The sequence below is a fragment of the Eubalaena glacialis genome, chromosome 5, assembly GCF_028564815.1.
Source record: "Eubalaena glacialis isolate mEubGla1 chromosome 5, mEubGla1.1.hap2.+ XY, whole genome shotgun sequence".
In the NCBI taxonomy this organism is placed as follows: Eukaryota; Metazoa; Chordata; class Mammalia; order Artiodactyla; family Balaenidae; genus Eubalaena; species Eubalaena glacialis.
The window spans coordinates 17,931,363-17,937,362 of record NC_083720.1 but is presented as its reverse complement, the minus strand read 5'-3'; positions in this window follow the sequence as shown (position 1 = coordinate 17,937,362).

The following is a 6,000-nucleotide window of genomic DNA, read 5'->3' as shown; positions in this document are numbered from 1 at the left end:
AGAGAGAGAGAAAGGACCCGAGAAAATATTTGAAGAGATTACAGTCGAAAACTTCCTTAACATGGGAAAGGAAATAGCCACCCAAGTCCAGGAAGCGCAGAGAGTCCCATACAGGATAAACCCAAGGAGAAACACGCGGAGACACATAGTAATCAAATTGGCAAAAATTAAGGACAAAGAAAAATTACTGAAAGCAGCAAGGGAAAAATGACAAATGACATACAAGGGAACTCCCATAAGGTTAACAGCTGATTTCTCAGCAGAAACTCTACAAGCCAGAAGGGAGTGGCATGACATATTTAAAGTGATGAAAGGGAAGAACCTACAACCAAGATTACTCTACCTGGCAAGGATCTCATTCAGATTTGATGGAGAAATCAAAAGCTTTATAGACAAGCAAAAGCTAAGAGAATTCAGCACCACCAAACCAGCTCTACAGCAAATGCTAAAGGAACTTCTCTAAGTGGGAAACACAAGAGAAGAAAAGGACCTACAAAAACAAACCCAAAACAATTAAGAAAATGATAATAGGAACATACATATCAATAATTACCTTAAATGTGAATGGATTAAATGCTCCAACCAAAAGACACAGGCTTGCTGAATGGATACAAAAACAAGACCCATATATATGCTGTCTTCAAGAGAACCACTTCAGACCTAGGGACACATACAGACTAAAAGGAGGGGATGGAAAAAGATATTCCATGCAAATAGAAATCAAAAGAAAGCTGGAGTAGCAATACTCATATCAGATAAAATAGACTTTAAAATAAAGAATGTTACAAGAGACAAGGAAGAACACTACATAATGATCAAGGAATCAATCCAAGAAGAAGATATAACAATTATAAATATATATGCAGCCAACATAGGAGCACCTCAATACATAAGGCAACTGCTAACAGCTCTAAAAGAGGAAATCAACAGTAACACAGTAATAGTGGGGGACTTTAACACCTCACTTACACCAATGAACAGATCATCCAAACAAAGTTAATAAGGAAGCACAAGCTTTAAATGACACAAGAGACCAGATAGATTTAATTGGTATTTATAGGACATTCCATCCAAAAACAGCAGATTACACTTTGTTCTCAAGTTCACATGGAACATTCTCCAGGATAGATCACATCTTGGGTCACAAATCAAGCCTCAGTAAATTTAAGAAAATTGAAATCATATCAAGCATCTTTTCTGACCACAACGCTATGAGATTAGAAATCAATTATAGGGGAAAAAAAGTAAAAAAACACCAACACATGGAGGCTAAACAATATGTTACTAAATAAAAAAGAGATCACTGAAGAAATCAAAGAGGAAATCAAAACATACCTAGAGACAAATGACAATGAAAACACAATGATCCAAAACCTATGGGATGCAGCAAAAGCAGTTCTAAGAGGGAAGTTTATAGCAATACAGGCCTACCTCAAGAAACAAGAAAAATCTCAAACAATCTAACCTTACACCTAAAGGAATGAGAGAAAGAAGAACAAACAAAACCCAAAGTTAGTAGAAGGAAAGAAATCATAAAGATCAGAGCAGAAATAAATGAAATAGAAACAAAGAAAACAATAGCAAAGATCAATAAAACTAAAAAAAAAAAAAAAGGTCAGAAAACCTAAATAGACATTTCTCCAAAGAAGGCATACAGATGGCCAAGAAGCACATGAAAAGCTGCTCAACATCACTAATTATTAGAGAAATGCAAATCAAAACTACAATGAGGTATCACCTCACACTGGTTAGAATGGCCATCATCAAAAAATCTACAAACAATAAAGGCTGGAGAGGGTGTGGAGAAAAGGGAACCCTCTTGCACTGTTGATGGGAATGTAAATTGATACAGCCACTATGGAGAACTGTATGGAGGTTCCTTAAAAAACTAAAAATAGAATTACCATATGACCCAGTAATCCCAGTACTGGGCATATACCCAGAGAAAACCATAATTCAAAAAGACACTTGCACCCCAGTGTTCATTGCAGCACTATTTACAATAGCCAGGTCATGGAAGCAACCTAAATGCCCATCAACAGATGAATGGATAAAGAAGATGTGGTACATATATACAATGGAATATTACTCAGCCATAAAAAGGAACGAAATTGGGTCATTTGTAGAGACATGGATGGACCTAGAGACTGTCGTACAGAGTGAAGTAAGTCAGAAAGAAAAACAAATGCTGTATGTTAACACATATACATGGAATCGAAAAAAAAAATAAAAAGGTTCTCATGAACCTAGGGGCAGGACAGGAATAAAGACGCAGATGTAGAGAATGGACTTGAGGACACGGGGAGGGGGAAGGGGAAGCTGGGACGAAGTGAGAGAGTAGCATTGGCATATATACACTACCAAGTGTAAAATAGATAGCTAGTGGGAAGCAGCTGCACAGCACAGGGAGATCAGCTTGGTGCTTTATGACCACCTAGAGGGGTGGGATAGGGAGCGTTGGAGGGGGATACAAAAGGGAGGGGATATGGGGATATATGTATACATATAGCTGATTCACTTTGTTATGCAGCAGGAAGTAACACAACATTGTAAAGCAATTATAGTCCAATAAAGATGTTAAAAAAACCCGATGTGGTACATATATACCATGGAATATTACTCAACCATAAAAATGAACGAAATTGGGTCATTTGTAGAGATGTGGATGGACCTAGAGACTGTCATACAGTGTGAAGTAAGTCAGAATGAGAAAAACAAATATCGTATATTAATGCATATATGTGGAATCTAGAAAAATGATACAGATGAACCGGTTTTTAGGGCAGAAATAGAGACACAGATATAGAGAACAAACATATGGACACCAAGGGGGGAAAGCGGGGGGTGGTGGTGGTGGTGGGATGAATTGGGAGATTGGGATTGACATATATACACTAATATGCATAATAGATAAGTAATAAGAACCTGCTGTATGAAAAAATAAATAAAATAAGTAAAATAAAATGAAAAAAAAATTTGTGCACTTTGAGTAAAACAGGTTATGCTCCATGATGTGAGTGAGCCTCATCTAATCAGTTGAAGGCTCAAATAGAACAAAAAGAATGGCCTCCCGTAAGTAAGGGACAATTTTATCATCATATAGCCTTTGGACTTGAACTGCAGCATCAGCTCTTCCCTGGGTTTCTAGCATGCTGGCCTACCCTGCAGTATTTACACCTGCCAACCTCTACAATTGCACAATCTAGTTTCTTAAAATTAACACACACATACAACATTTAAGTATATGTATATACACACACACATATACACACACACACACACACACACACACACATATATACACATATGTGTATAGCTGTATAGTTATAACAGAACTAACTATTTGTTCTGTTTCTCTGGAGAACCCTGACTAATACACAAACTTCAGATCCCGTTCTTAAATCTATCTCTTCCATTTCCACTGTTTCTCCTTAGCTTTGGCCTCTATCAGCTTTTGCCTGGGATGACCCTAACTGGTGCCTCACTGTTACCAGTCTCACTTCCATCCATCAGTTTTCCACACTGCCTTGAACATAATTTTTTTAAATCAGTAAGTCTTTAAATTGTTATTCTAATACTTAGAAACCTTGAATGTTTCACTGTTGTTTCCTGAAGGGTTAAACTTTAAATCCTTTGCATGCAAGGCATTTTACATCTATGCTTAAGCATCAGCCCTACTCAGTTTTCTCCAGCCAGGAAACAACTTGCATCCCCTTAATTTGCCATGCTTCTTCTTAACTCAGTGACTGTGCACATTTTTTCTTCTACTTGGAATGAAGGTGCCCTACCTCCAGTCTGTGCAATGAACTCTCTCTTATCTTTCAAACATAGCACAAATATCACATTTCCTTGGACCTCCACTTCTGGGAGTTACCCAGACAGCAATTGGCTTTCTTACTTCTGTGCTCTTATAGCACATCTAAGAGCATGATTGGACTCCATGGTTGCCATTTATTGGATATTTACTAAGAGTGTGGCAATGCATTATCTCATTTAATCCTCACTATCATCCCCCTTTGAGGAAACAGCTTTGGAGTAGTATAGCCACTTGATCAAGTTCACAGAGCTGGAAGATGGCAGACCCAGGGATTGAATGACTCCAAAGTCTATTCTTAATCACTATACTAGATTGCCTCTATCCCTGCTTATTATAGCCACTGTATGCTGCTTATAGTTATTGCAGCATATTTCTTACTAAAATCTACTTCAGAGTTACCTTCTGGGATTTTTTTGTTATATATCGCTTTATGAATGTGAAGGAAACTACTTTGGTCATATCATACAAAAATTTAGAAGTGGCTTATTTAAAATAAATTTTAGATAGCTAAGATCAAGCTTGTTATTCAGTTTAAGATGTGGTATAGTCCCTTTAAAGTGCAAGGCTCTCCTAATTTCAGAATATTTACCATATGGCTAACTGATAAGAAAACAATTCCCACTTCCACTCAAGAGGTCAACCACCTGCTATTAAAAACCTTCCCATTACCACAGATTGAGGGAAAGCCAAGTCTCCTGTCAGGCTTCCAGGCTATAATGCTCCAACCAAAGTAACTCCAATTCCTTCTTCAAGCTTTAAACGTTAGTCTACCTTCCAATGAAAATCCATAATTTTTTTTCTTCCAAAAATACCAGTCACAAGTATCAAATCATGCTGTTTATTTCCAGTGCTGGAATTCTGTTAGTTTCCTATAGCATTGGCATTTACTCTGCAGAAGATAGAAGGAGGAGATGGTGATTGCTGCAATCTATATATGAATTGGGAAGTGCTCCCTCGTTTGGGTTTCTTCGTTAAGCAATCTGTAGGCTTCAGGTATTCGTAAGAGATGAATAGACCTGCCAAATCGGAGGCCCAAGAAACACATTCTATCGCTTTTTTTTTCCATTTAAAAACTACAAGGCATACATGAAGGATTTCTCTGGGCTCAACACAAAACCCAAGGGAAAATGTTGATACTGGAAATCCTAGGTTTTGTTTTTTTCACCACACCATACATTATTTGACACAATCTTTTCATTTTCCATCTTGCAACACATCAAAAAACATTACATTTCCCTTTATTTCCAAGCCAACCATTTTGTACTTATGGGACACCAGACATGTGAAGGTTTAGCTGTATTTTATTTATGTATTCATTTATTTGGTTAAAATAAAAACTGAGAAGGAACCTCTGAGTTCTTTCACAGCTGTGATTAGAGAAAAATGAAAATCCAAAGCAATGAAATTTATAGAGCTATTAATCACATTCCATTTTCAGAGTATGAAAAATTGTAGAGATTAAGAAACTCGGTGAAGAGATGTTCATTACTCTTTCACATGGACGTTTGTTTAGTTGGTTTACTAATGTTATCACAAAACTTTTGGGGGCACCCTAATGGGTCACTCAGATGACTTTATGCTCACACATCACTTTGAGGAAACAAAGGGTAACAACAACAGGTGTTACTGGTGTGAGATACTGTGCAGGTTGAAAATGCAGTCCTATTTCTTTGGAAATCTTTGACTCCAAAAAAATATGTGAAAAACAGCCCCCAAATGGTTCTGTGCTCCAATTCGATTTTATTTTAGAATTGCTTGTGTTACTAGGATTTATGAGTGTTACTTCCCTGAAAGAATGGCATATCTTTCAGCTCTCAGTTTGTACTTTAATGGAAATAGTGTGCTTTTATGGAATAAAAGTTCTCTGAAGCCCTGCCTGAGACTGTTTCAAACCAGAACATCCACACTGTGTCTGGAAAATCACTAACAGAGAAACGGACAGAAAAAGAGCAACTCTGTTTTTTAAATCTTCATTCCGAAACTTCCTGTGTGACTGTCTTGCTAGGATTTTTATTCCATGGTAGCTGTAGGGTATCAGTGATTTGCATTTTGGAAAGTTGTCCTGTGTGTTATTTATATCCCATGTATCTGTTTCAGTTATGTGTTCAACTGCTGCATTCCACATGACCATTAAAGGAGCTGTCAAAAAGGCAAAACATTTACAGATAAAGACCTGTAAAACT